We start from the raw sequence: 14,604 nt of genomic DNA on the forward strand, positions 1-14,604 counted from the left end.
TCTTTACCCCTTTCTATGATATGTCTCCTTTCCGTGTAGGTGTTTTAGAGATTGTTAAACTCATCTCTTAACTTCTCTCCAAATAAACCAAAGATGTGGAGCTTTTTAATTGCATTTGTAAGCTGCCTTTTTCATATCTAAAATCACTGCTATTGCTGAAGCTGTCCAAACTTACCAGGCTTTTTAAAGAACTTCCCTCCATATTGTCACTGCTCTTCTCATAAATACCATACACAGAGAAAAGGGAAGCTATTACACCATACACAGAGAAAAGAGCACTCATTTGCTTCCAATTAAAATCTCTTTTCTCAACAACCTTCAGTGACACTCTGAAGAGCTCCAGAAGGTTATGAGAACATCTGTAAAAAAAGAGAAGTGACAGAAACAATCAGGGATTAAACAAAACCGGGAAGCTGTTGTGAAGGTCAGAAAGCATCTGCAAACCAGCGTGTGTGGACCACTTGACTATGGAGATGTAGCTATCACGGTAGGAGCACAGAGGACAACTGTGCAGTGGAGCAGTCCCACACTAGTAGTTTTCCCAGGAAAGAATGCTTAGACGGGGAAAAGGACACTGAGGATGTTGTTATGGGGACATAAAATAGTTGTAGCTTTGGTGGAAAGCAGTGTTCAGCTATCTAAGGCCCCACAATTATAAAGCAGAAGCACAGGAACCTAAACCTATAAAATTGTTTTCTTCCAGATTTACCTACCCATCCATTACTGTAGAGCTGATAGGGAAAAAGATTTGACTTCCAAGGAGAAGCTCTTTGGGCAGCTAAAGAAATACAAAGGAGTGCAGGGATAAAATATAATAAATACACCAACCCAAGAATGGTTAATAGTTCTAATAGCAAAATGTACAGACCTGTAATTGGAAAGAAAGACAGGAGAAGACGAATACACATACATCCATAGATCAGTGGATTTCTCATAAGGCATATGTACTTGTGCACGTATAAGAAAAGCATAAAATCTTCATGGGTACCAGATTAAAGAGTTCCTCAAGAAAAATATATTAACTGGGAAACATGCACTCAGCTTCTAAAGATTTAGTGCTTCCTACAGGAAGAAATATTGAAATATGCCTTAAGCACGATCTAAAATAAAATGTTTGAGAGAGTTTTATGAAGTAACAGCATTACCAGGTACTTGATGACAGCAAAGCTCTGAATCCCCCTTTGGCAACAGAACCAGGTCCTGAAGTCTTTTCATTTTGATCAACACTGAGAGACTCTTTTTCTGCTACACTGGAGTCCTTCACTCAGGGTCCAAGCAAGCAAGTCTTTTACAGTCCTTTTGTCCTGACTGTGGTGCTTTAGGACCAAGTGGCAACAGGCAATGAAGAAGAAAAGGTAATTTTGTTAATGAACAACCAGGGAATCCCTTTAAGCAAATTTCTTGTCTAGTCCTGCAATTTGCTTAATGTTTGTCAAGAGACGAATACAGCCTTTTCTATACATCATTTATCCTGCTCAAGCTGGGCTGAATCAATAAAGCTTGGATGTGGCAGACTTTTCTTCCATGGACAAGCCTTGATTTACTCCACATACACTGGGAAAATGGGAAAACCACTTGGCTTCCATGTTTTTGCACCTTGCTGATAGAAAGCACCAGGGAGCTGACATTATCTTTCAGGTCAGGCACAGATGCATGGAAAGAAGTGGGGGTAAAGGGAATTTTCAGAGTTTGGCACACCCCTTTTCCACTGGCTGTGACTCAGTGCCTTCAAATTCTGGCTGTGATAGTTCAAGTGCATCTAAACAGCTCAAAAATCCTCGCATACCTCAAAGACAGACAAGATCTTCTGACACATATAGGTAACAGACACGTTTTTGATCTGTGAGTAAATATATCCATTGCCTCGTTATTTCACTGGTTCACCTCAGTACCAGGATACATAGACCTTCAGGGATTGTTCAGAAATCATTTCAGTTTCTTCAAATACACTGCTCAACAAAGCAGAACCACATTTCTCAGTGACCACTATTTCTTTTCCTTTTATTGACGTACTGAGAGTGGGGAAAAAGGAGTCAAATGCATAAAATACCAAACCCAAGTTCACAGTGACCTGTATCCTTTCTTAAACAAGACGTATATCATAGAAAACCAGCAGCATCCCAGAGGGAACTAAGCAAGGTCAATGCAGAAGAAATAGGACTCTTCTCTGATTTTTTGTCTAATACTTTCTAGTTTAACTGAACAACATACTTCATAATTGATTTAACAGAATCCCATTTTATTGATTTTCCTCAAATGAAACTGAGCTGTGTTTCTTTTTATCCTTGTGTTGTTTTGGTGTGGCCCTGGACATATTACACTCCCACCCCTAGAAAGAGTATAGGGTAGAAGCAAAAAATACTCCTTTCCGAATCTACTTGAATTAAAAAAAAAAAAAAAGGGAGGGAGCAGAGATAAGTAAGGACACACCCGACAGGAATTTTATGAAGACTGAAGGTCAAAAACGTGCTCATCATACACAGTGATGTTTTATCAGAAAATCCCTCCCATCTACTTACACTGGCACCTCTGGCCCAGCTGAGCGTTCCTCCTTATCTGTTGCTGGTGGCAGACCAATTTCCACCCTACTGTGACCACTCAGTCTCTCTCTCTCTTGGTCTTGACTATTCTTCTCCCAGTTCATCTGTGGTAACTTCCAGTCCGCAAGGGCTGTAAGGCCTCAGGGCTAATATTATGGAAAATATTACTGATTACCAAGTGAGAGGTCTTACACCTACAAGTAACAAGATGTTAAAACAAATAAGTGAAAGAATAGGTAAATCATATGCTATGAAAATGCCTGTAAGCTTGGGATGTTGCCTCGTATACAGGCTGGAAGTTCAGTTTTTCTCTTGATTATAAAACCATGAGAATATTAGTTACAGACTAAAAAAAGAGGTAACAAACAGTCGAAGATCGTGCAAAAGACTTGCCAAAAAGACAGCTTAGGAAATTTCTGAACAAGGGAACAGTTTTCTCTTGTTTGTGCCTAATATGTCCAGAAAATAAGAATTTATTTACAGTTTTTGACTAAAAAAACCCAAATAAACAAAACCAACAAGACCTCATCAACAATATTCCTGACCTGCATCTCTGCAGACTGCTCATCTGAGCAGCAGAATGACAAATATTTACAAACTCATAAACACCAAGAGATCAAAACCCTGCTAGTTGTTAGTGATGAACTACAGCTCCTCTGGGGCAGTCCTGTGTAGAAGGGACACTGGTTGGACTCTGCTGCGCATCAACCTACCTGCAGTGAACTGGTCATGGACTGGTTTATACCCATGTTGGACAGTGAAAGCTTGCTTTGATGATATCCATGTGTATCAAGTAGAATTGGCTATACCAGCAACGAGTAGAACTGCTAACAGGGGCTTCAAGTAGTAACACAAGTTTGTAGACCATGCAATCCAGGAGGTTCCTGCAGAGCATCGATGATAACATTCTGATGCAAGTGGCGGAGGAACTAACAAGCAGAGGTGTGCTTCTGGACCTTGTACTGACAAACAAAGAGGGACTGGTTGAGGATGCGAAGGTTGGGGGCAGCTTCGGCTGCAGTGACTATGAAATGGTGGAGATCAGGATCCTGAGTGAAGGAAGCAGGGTGATAAGCAGGATCAGAACCTGGACTTCAGGAGAGCTAACTTTGGCCTCTTCAAGGAGCTACTTGGAGGAATCCCATGGGCCAGGGCTCTCGAAGGCAGGGGGGTCCAAGAGTGCTGGTCTCTGTTTAAATATCACTTCCTCTATGCTCAGGATCAGTGCATCCCCCTGAGAAAGAAATCTAGCAAAGGAGGCAGGAGACCCACATGGATGAGCAAGGAGCTTCCAGCAGAGATCAGGTGGAAGAGAAAGTCCACAGAACGTGGAAAGAGGGACAGGCCACTTGGGAAGAGTACAGGAATGTTGTCAGAACATGCAGGGAAGCAACAAGGAAGGCTAGGGTCCACCTGGAATTGAATCTGGCAAGGGATATCAAAGACAACAAGAAGGGATTTTTCAACTACATCAGCAGCAAATGGAAGACTAGGGATAATGTGGGGTCACTGCTGAATGAGGCGGGTGTCCTAGTGACGGAGGATGCAGAGGATGCAGAGAAGGCAGAGTTACTGAATGCCTTCTTTGCTTCAGTCTTCAGTGCCAAGGCAGGCCCTCAGAAATCCCAGGCCCTGGAGGTAAGAGAGAAAGCCTGCAGAAAGGACGACCTTCCCTTGGTTGAGGAGGACTGTGTGAGGGATCGCTTAAGTGATCTGGATGTCCACAAATCCATGGGCCCCGATGGAATGCACCTACAAGTGCTAAGGGAACTGGCAGATGTCATTGCTGAGCCACTATCCAGCATCTTTGAGAGGTCCTGGAGGACAGGAGAGGTGCCCGAGGACTGGAGAAAAGCCAGTGTCACTTCAGTCTTCAAAAAGGGCAAGAAGGAGGACCCAGGGAACTACAGGCCAGTCAGCCTCACCTCCATCCCGGGAAAGGTGATGGAGCAACTCATTCTAGAGGTCATCATCAAGTACGTGGAAGAAAAGAAGGTCATCAGGAGTAGTCAACACAGATTCACCGAGGGGAAATCATGCTTGACCAATCTAATAGCTTTCTACGACAGCATGACTGGTTAGGTAGATGAGGGGAGAGCCGTGGCTGTTGTCTACCTCAACTTCGGCAAGGCTTTCGACACTGTCTCCCATAACATCCTCCTAGGGAAACTCAGGAAGTGTGGGCTGGATGAGTGGTCGGTGAAGTGGATAGAGAACTGGCTGAATGGCAGAACTCAGAGGATTGTGATCTGCAGCGCTGAGTCTAGTTGGAGGCCAGTAACTAGTGGTGTCCCCCAGGGGTCAGTACTGGGCCCAGCCTTGTTTAACTTCTTCATCAATGACCTGGATGAAGGGACAGAGTGTACCCTCAGCAAGTCTGCTGATGACACAAAACTGGGAGGAGTGGTGGATACACCGGCAGGCTGTGCTGCTATTCAGCGAGACCTGGACAGACTGGAAAGATTGGGCAGAGAGGAACCTGATGAATGTCAACAAGGGCAAGTGAAGGGTCCTGCACCTGGGGAGGAACAACCCCACGCACCACTACAGGCTTGGGGCGGACCTGCTGGAGGGCAGCTCTGTGGAGAGGGACCTGGGAGTGCTAGTGGATGACAAGTTGACCATGAGCCAGCAGTGCCCTGGCTGCCAAGAAAGCCAATGGGATCCTGGGGTGCATCAAGAAGAGTGTGGCCAGCAGGTGAAGGGAGGTTCTCCTTCCCCTCTACACTGCCCTAGTGAGGCCCCATCTGGAGTACTGTGTCCAGTTCTGGGCTCCCCAGTTCAAGAAAGATGAAGAGCTACCGGAGAGAGTCCAGCGGAGGGCTACGAGGATGATGAGGGGACTGGAACATCTCTCCTACAAGGAAAGGCTGAGGGAGCTGGGCTTGTTCAGCCTGAAGAAGAGAAGGCTGCGAGGGGACCTTATAAATACTTATAAATATCTGAAGGGTGGGTGTCAGGAGGATGGGGCCAGACTCTTCTTAGTGGTGCCCAGCGACAGGACAAGGGGCAATGGGCACAAACTGAGGCACAGGAAGTTCCGTCTGAACATGAGGAAGAACTTCTTCCCTCTGAGGGTGACGGAGCACTGGAGCAGGCTGCCCAGGGAGGTTGTGGAGTCTCCTTCTCTGGAGATATTCAAGACCCGCCTAGACAAGGTCCTGTGCAGCCTGCTGTAGGTGACCCTGCTTTGGTGGGGTCTTTGGACTAGATGACCCACAGAGGTCCCTTCCAAGCCCAAACATTCTGTGATTCTGTGATTATCATAACTCCATATGGTCATGAGACATTATTCTTGGACTTTTACGTTATGGGTTTGGGATGTCGGACAGAGTGCCCTGTTTTATTAACTCCTCATGAGCATAAACAATTTAAAAAGTAATGTTTTTAAAATATATTTTGTTTTTTTTTAATGGTGCCTGTTTGAGGTTGAGGAAAGTACTATATGCCCAACAAACTGAAAAGTCAATAAGGCAACAATAAAATATTTTTAAGCAGATAGCTTTGACAGATTTCTGTGAACAAAAGAGTCTTCATCAGTTTATTGTCAACCCTGCCATATTAGTTTTGGCAATAAAACATTTTCTTTTCTGAAGCTACAGATGCATTCTCTTTTCCCACCGCATGCATCCTGTTTTTCGTATGCCATTTTATCAAAAAAAATGCGTAGGCTTGCCCTGCTGCAAAGGAGACAAGATGTGGATACAAAAAGTAAACCAGTTGAACGCGAAAAAAAGGAGAACAGGTACAGAAGGTGACAAGGTTCAAATGCTTGGAAAAGAAAAAAGTACAGGAACGAAAAAATATTTCCAAGGCACAGAAAAGACTGCGCTATTTCTTTTGCCACATGAGGACATTGCTTCTTCCTGAGAAGGTAAGACTGACCAACAGTTTTCTCACTTGCTCAGGCCAGATAGATGGGTTCTGAACAGAACCCATGTCACTGTCAGGCTCCCAGGATCAAGATCATCAGCCATTGTCACGAGAAGTGACTGTTCTCCTGCTTCTCTGCTTATTTTGTGTTAAGACAGTTAAAGATTAACATCTCATAATTTTCTGAATTTTGAGGATTTCAGAACCTCCTCTTTTCCCCGCCTTTTACCAGGCAGAAGGGGAAGGGCAAGCTGCCTTCTCCTACCTGCCAGAGCCAACACTGCTCCATCACCTTGAGGGTAAAAAAAAATAAGCAAAAGAAATGAGGGAGGTTTTACTACTCCCTATTAAAGTGCTTATCTCTTGCTGTGCTGTGAATAAATAAGCTCTTGTGTAAATTAGTCACGGTAGCAGACCGAGCATGAGAAAGAGGAATGTGAAAGCTCTAAAAGTCAGTAAAGAAAGGAGCAGAGCTAGACCCAGCTGGAGGTCTGAGCACCAACCATTCTCCAAGATGATCATGACAGTCATCTGAGTAAATAGTGTTTGCAGATTAGGCACATGTACTTTTATGAAAATGCCTTAGAATTCTCATTTTAAACTTAAGCCCAAATCAAAATTCTGAGTTTCATCACCTCATAGAAAATAATACACCTCAGCCAGTACAGGTATGTGAAAGCAGTATAGGAGTTCTACCTGAGCTCAGCACAAAATAGGCCAGTGATCAACAGACCCCGTTCCTCGTGGACAGAAGCCAGCAAGAAGATTCTGACGACATCTATTTAGACAAGTGATCTGTGGTCATTGCGAGGAGCAGGTCAGTAGATTCCAAGTCATATAGAAATGCCAGCCCTCTAATTTGAAAGAACAAGGGATACTTTAAACAGCAAATAAGTGGTAATCTATACCTTTTATTTTTTTCAGGGAGTGAAAATCAGTTCATTCTATAGCTTATCACTCCATAAGTTCTTCACCAGAAATAATTCTTTTGAAAGAGGAAGGATTTCACTGCAACCAAGTGAGAGTGATGTTGGAGTTGGTTCTATGGCAATGAGAAACGGTGCTCACACTGCAGGTTCCATGGAAAGGGCAGTTGGCATTAACCCACTGCCATATGAAATGCAGCCTGGCAAAATAACTCCTGAAAGTTCCCCCTTGCTAGGTGTGAAAAGGTACAGGAGAAAGCATCCCACGTGTGTCTGCTAAATACTACTTGGAAGTTGCGGACCTGTCTCAGGACAGTTTACTGCCAGAGCTCTGAGCAGACCCCACCAAATTTAGAGAACAGAGGTACACAGAAAACAAGAAAAAGTAAATAGATTGGAAGAGAAACATCAGCAACAAAGAGCAAGGCTGATGTAGCATACTTCTTTCTATATTAAGTATTTTAAAGGCTGAAGCAGAACTCATCGGCCTTCACTACTTCAGTGAGATTTTCATCAGCCCCTGACTGCAAATGTGGTTCAAAATGACAAGGAAATCATAGAAGCAGTGACATTAGATAATTGTGTTTAGAGATAGGATATGGCTTGAAAATATCTTGTACAGCTTTTAGTAAATATCTAACTGAATTAAGAAGCCAAATAAGCTTTGACTGTATCTATAAACTATAAATATTCTGACAGAGAAGCTGACAGTGATGATGTGACCCTAGAAACAAGAAAAGCATGACTATACAAGATGATGTTCACAGGCAGTCTTATACTGGGGATAAGTGGGATAAATCAGTATAGGTTCACTGAAAGAAAATAAGGCTGATTAACACCAACTGAGGACTTGGCTCTTGGTGACGTGTATTCATACTAGTCACTTATGGTCTCATGTGTCTCCCAACAACATCAGCGCACAATTACACCTTTATTTATTAAACCCGGAGCCCTAAAACACTTCCTTAGGCATAGAGCAAGGAACATGTATACCTGGCTTTTTTCTCACTATTTTTATGCCTTTCTTATTGGTCTTTTACACAAATGTAGAGTGGCAAAAATGATTCCTGAAAGCCAAGACCTTGGTTCATATAATTGCACTGATGTTAACTAAATTATGCTGGCATCCATGACAGAAGGATGTGCTGTATTATTTAGTGTCAAAACTGTTTGCAGAAAAGGTATGTCAACTTCTTAAAATAATAGCATGAGGAAGACAAAGGAAAAAATAATAAATCATAGTATAAACACTACTCCATCTTACAGCCATGCAGTAGTTGTAAGGTCATTACCTCCAACTGGATAATTTGGGAAAGGCAACTTAAGTGTACAGGCTGACTCAACACAGATTTTGTTTTGCTTTGATTCTGATGGCTTTAATTTTACTAAAGTACTTGCATACAAATGCGAGATAAAGGACATAAAGTCTAATTCCTTACTATTACAGGCATCATCCCTATCATATCACTGCATCCATGTGTTTTATAAACTCTGTATCTAATAATTATGTTTCTTAGACCCACTGTTTCTGCTAGGAGGCTGACCCATATGTCGCTCCTAGGGTGACTGCAATTCCCAACTGTCAATTTATTCCTAATCCATTTATGGTCAATTGCTCTAGCCTCCCTGTACCTTAAATTACTCCTCTCATATTTACCCCCAACAGAGAATACTCACATCCCCTCTCTGACTTCATTTTGCCAGAGCACACATCAGGCACCTTCAGTCTTTTTGTGCACGATAGGCTCTTCATTTGCCTGATTCAACTTCTCAGCCCTCTTTGCATCTGTTCTGACGTATTGATGGCTCCCAGTCAAATGATGTTCAATGAATGCACCTGGAATTTTCTGCCAGCTGTCATGTCCACTTGGTACCACCAGAACTAGTAGCAAAAATTCTGCTCATAAATCCCTCCCATGCATGACGCTGGACTTTGCTGTATTAAATTTAATCTCATTTCGATTTATTCAATCCTCAAGATCACCCAGTCCTTCCAGTATGGTATTTCAGTCTTCCTCTGTATTGACAATGTCTTCAACTTTGAGAGATCAACAAATTTATTTAAAACACTTCTACATTCTATGCCAAGTTTATTAATAGTGCTATTAAGCTAGGCTGATGCTCGAGACATTCAATAGTCATCACCCTTTGGTCCAACAGTTTCCTTTCCTCCAAATCAACTCACTGTTATTTCTTTTAGCCAGAATTGATTTCTGTCTCTTCCAGTTTTAATAATTATCCTTGTGTCATTGTTTCAAACATTTTACTGAAGTAAATAGAATTAGATCTAAAGAACTTTACATGTCTAGTTTATCAGAGGAAAAATTGGCTTAATTTGTGATTGTTTATCTCTGGTAAACCTTTACTACCTTTGCTCACTGGCTTTTAATCTCTGACAATTGTTCTAAGTCTTTCATGCAAGCACAGTTCTTTTCTGGGTTTGTCTTTTTTTTTTTTTTTTTGAAGAATGAAGGACCTTATTGTACATCTACAGTACCGTACATGGAGTCCTCTTTTTGCAATAGTTTGACAGACAGCACTTTCTTTTCTTCCTTTCCTTTTATTTATTTATTTAGTGCCTTGTCAGTTCAGCAAGGTCCAGAATGCATTCATTTACAAGTCAAAAATCCCAAAACAAACCATACAAACAAATCATCATGCAACAGATACAGGCAAATGCACTTGCCTTGCTGGAACAGAGACTCTTTCCTGCCAAACACAATGCTATATCAGCTCTGCCTTCCTACATTGCCTCTTCCAGTTTTTTTGCTAGCTTAGTAGAAACTGGAGGAGATAGGAGATGGAAAAGCAGAGAGAGGCATTTTACTCTCCACAGTACGATAGACTTGGATACGTAAAAGTTATACAGAGCCTACCTAGCTCAGTACCGAATCTAAGTTGGCACAGGCCAGTATTTCCCCAAACTCCCAGATAAACAACAATGCCAGAGATGCAGGACAGTAAAAACTGAAGTATTACCATTCACTTCAGGAAACAGAAGTGCAACTCTGTAATGGACATAACTATACGGGTAAGCTTCTATTGTTTCCTATGAACTCATATAGCTCTACCTGCCTGAACGGCCACTATCCACTTTCCCAATGGATCTATACATAATGCAACTTCATAGGGAAACAGATTTTCTCACTGATTCTTTCAAAGCTGGTAAATTGTTCTCATGAAGGTGAAAAATAAATATGTTGGGCATTAATAGAATCAAGAATAATAATGGATGATTTCCCGAACTAGCGAGTATACTCTGTGCATGCTAGCAGTGCTCAGTTTCATTGCTGTCGAAGGTGTTTCAACGTTGCGTTTACTATAGCAACCCATGAAGATGCTCTTCCAGCCAGCAAAAGTTAGTTCTGTGCTTAGAATACTGATTGCTTAATAATGCTGAAGCAGTGCAGGAGACTAACATCTTATCTAAGTAAGAGCTAAATACAAATTACCCAAGCAAAACAGGGGTGAAGAGAAGCCAGTTAGTTCAGGATCCCAGCCAGCCAGCAGGACATCACACTGTCAAATAACAAAATACAAGCTGAAAGACATCTTCAAAACTGCGACAATCTTTCCTCAATATGAACTAAGCACCTATTACTGAGGGCTCCTTGCTTTATAGCTGAACCCTTCCACAAAACATCCTCCGCACTATTTGTTCTTCAGGCTCACAATATCAGCATTTTTCTGAGAAAATCCTTACTCTCCCTACGACTCAGTATCACTCTATTGCACAATCAACTCATGAACTAAGACATTCTGCATCGTCTCATGGTTCAGGATCATTCACTGTAGAAATGCTTCATTCATCTATACCGCTTTTCAGGGTTAGGATTAAAGATTATTAATAATGTTGCATTTTAAACAGGGTATATAATTTTCCTCAAACCTAGTCTCAGTGATAGAGCATTTAGGATTTTAATATTCATCTTAAATGAGTTTTAATTGCCTTGGGGTCTTAATGACTGGCTAACTGCTGCACAGTCCTGGGCAACTAAGACTCCATCCAAAAAAACCCACAGAGTGGAAAATGGTTCTGCAGGGCCCCACAGGACCATACCTTGGACTAAAAATCATTGGGTTATGGCATGCAGGGAGAACGTCAGAGACTGATTTACCACGTGCCCGTATGGCTCTGAGGTGACTTTGCTATTAAGACCTTTTTGATCGTAAAACCATCTGTACTCTCATATTTTATCCTTGAGCATACTCACAAGCAGCCTGACCTAATAATGCTAGTACTCCACACCTGTCCTGGTCACTTCCATCCAGCCCTTCTGCCCCTGGGTCAATGTCTCCCTAGCAACTTCAGGAAACATTCTTGGTGAGTCCTTATATCTCCTGTCACAAGAACGGCTAAGGCAGGGGACAGGCCAGGTTTCAGCTATTTTGCAGAAGCTTTTCTACAAGCCTCAATCTAAACCCAGAAGTACAGAATATAGCAAAGACAATAACAATACAATAACTGCAACTGAAATGTAAAACAGCTAGTAGAGCAGAGTCCTGGAAAGAATTTGGCATCTCCATCTGGCTGCATTGCTAGTCTCGTACAACGAGAACCAGCTTTGGCAGGAGAGGGTAACTAGGTACTCTGTTTCTACAACATGAAGCAGAAGGCAAACCTGGCCCCTGACTAATTTATGTAACTCCAGTGGTAGTTGCACAGCAAGTCTAATTACTACAAGGCTATTCTAATACATATCATGATTTTACAGTACTTCTCGTTATTACAAGAATGGTTGTAAGAGTTGCAGTAATGTGGCAGATCAATGCTGCGCTCCATAGTAAAGAGAGAAAATGTATAGATTCTGTGATGAGGCAGGAAAGGAAGAAATACTGTCATCTGACATTGTCAGATTGCTATTGGTAGCAAGACTAGCTCACAAAAGGTATTGGCAATATTGCCCCCATTGTTCTAGTCACACTTTTGATCTGGTGAGACAAGAACCAGATCAGGAAACAAACCTGTCTGAAAATTGCCAGCAGAGGCGGGGGGGGGGGGGGGGGGAGATAATCTGCATGAGGTTGCGCAGTCATCAACAACAAGCAGGAAAAGGAGGGCAATGCTTCAGCTGCAATGTGTGTTCCTGTGGCTGTATCCTGAAAGAGATCCAGTGCAGCAAAGAGACAGGAATTCATCTGGATGTCTCAGCATGATTGGGCCAGAGCTGCCAAGGAAATGAAAAAACTTATAAAGAAATAGTTTTCACATTTTTTTCTTCTTCACAGTAAGGGAGCACATCAAAGTTTGTAAATTGAAGAGAATGAAAGAGACTAGTATGAAAATCATGAGGCACAAATTTATCATACAGAGGTCTGGAGAGTCAGATATGATTTCCAAAACAATGAATCTGCCCTTTCTTTCTCACTCTCTTACATCCACTTTTACCTCCTGTTCTCACATCTCGGATATAACTTTGAGATTCCTTTCAGCACAACAAAAACGCAAGACTGAAGTTGTGCCCCAGACAGCAAAGCCAGGAAAAACATGTTCTGCTGAAGGGCATTAAAATAGGTAGTGGTAGGTGTCACATTGTTTCTACAATCATTAACATGCATTTGTACTGTGAGATCCTTTAAAGTAACTGCCTAAAATCAAGGCCCACTGTATAAGTGTTGTAAAGCATGAAAATAAGCCATAACCTCTGACGTTTAAAACCTCAAATATAAACAGATAGAGGATGCAGCAGAATGGAAAGTACAGGGTCTTACTAAACTTCAGTGCCAGAGCTGGAAACAGAAATCCAGTTGCTGAAGTGCCAGTGCAATACATTACTTACTACTGGGAAAACCACAAGCAGTTCACACAAGCACTGAATGTCACTTGTGGTAAGAGAATAAGTATATAAAAATTGACATTTAAAGACCAATATATCTCATGATAGATAACAGTTTCTCACCCACCATGTGAGATACTGGAACATAACAATATTGAAATTGTGTGAAAAGCTGTGAGAAAGCAATATTGAGAAAATATAGATTTCTGGGTATCCAGTATTTCCAGCCCTCCCCCCTCCTGTGAAGTGAAAAACGTTTCAGGTAAAAAGTTTAATTCATGTCCATTCATGTTATGTTTTCATCCTTTAATATCACTTATTCATCTTTTAATTTCAGTTTTCTTCCCCTTCAAGTTATTTTTATGCTAATACAATTATACCATCCCCTAGAATATTCTGCAGTAGCTCACAGATTTTGTTACTGTTTCCATTTTGGTATCTATCTTCTTAGTAATTCTGATAGCTTTTTTTTAAGCTTTTAACAGATCTTTTCCACTCAAAACATACAAATTTCAGGTTGATGTCATGTTGCATGTGCATAAAGTAAGTCATAATTGCTGTTACTCATGCAGTTATTAGTAAGTTTAGGTCAGTGACGAGACTTCGACCTTTGGAAAAAGCCCAACCCAAAGTCAGCATATATGCGCACAAAAGCATCTGTGTTTGTCATGTATTACTTTTAAGAACACTAAGCAACTATCTCCCAGAGTAATATGACCTGTGGTAATATAGATTTTCTTCCTAACCATCAAGGACAAATATTCAAGGTAAAATTTTTTCAGTTCCATAGAAATTAACAAATGTTCTTCAAATGTTTACTTGCAGTCCTGAAGGAGCTTTAATCAATAAGGATCTGAGCTCCTGAAATACCATGTTATTTCTGATACAAAGCAGGCAACTGTACCTTTGATATAAAACATCATGTTTTTTCCCTTTGTCTATGTTCTGCCCTGTGATTTTTATGTTCAGGTTATCTTACCCATCTCACCCAGTTTCAGCAGTGTCAGCCATGACTTACGTCTACAGGGACTTGGCATTCTCTAGCTTTTCTACTTATAAACTCACAATACATATATATGTTCTCCATATGTCTGTGTGCTTAGATTTCACAAATGCATATGCCTGGATGCTAGATTATATATTAAATGGTTTTTGTCAGAATTTCCATGTATTATGTTTCCTCCTCAAAGTGCATTTCTTGCTAGTTGCAGGTCTACTGGAGCAGGAAGAGAGCACTAAGGTTGCAGAAGCAAAAGGATTACTGAAGACATCCATCTTTGATTTAAATTTCAACACTGTAGGCATGTGAAAGCCAGGGATGACACCAACTTATTAGTCCCCACTTCTCCTGGCCTATGCCTGATTTTGTGTGTGCTATCTTCAGGCATAGTTGAAGTTGTAATCATTTGTCAAGTATAGCTAGTTTTGAAAGAGAGCGGGTTCTCAAAAATACTGGTTATACATGTAAAAATTTAGTATGGGCTTTGC

This window comes from Opisthocomus hoazin, chromosome 6, assembly GCF_030867145.1.
Source record: "Opisthocomus hoazin isolate bOpiHoa1 chromosome 6, bOpiHoa1.hap1, whole genome shotgun sequence".
NCBI classification, from domain to species: Eukaryota; Metazoa; Chordata; class Aves; order Opisthocomiformes; family Opisthocomidae; genus Opisthocomus; species Opisthocomus hoazin.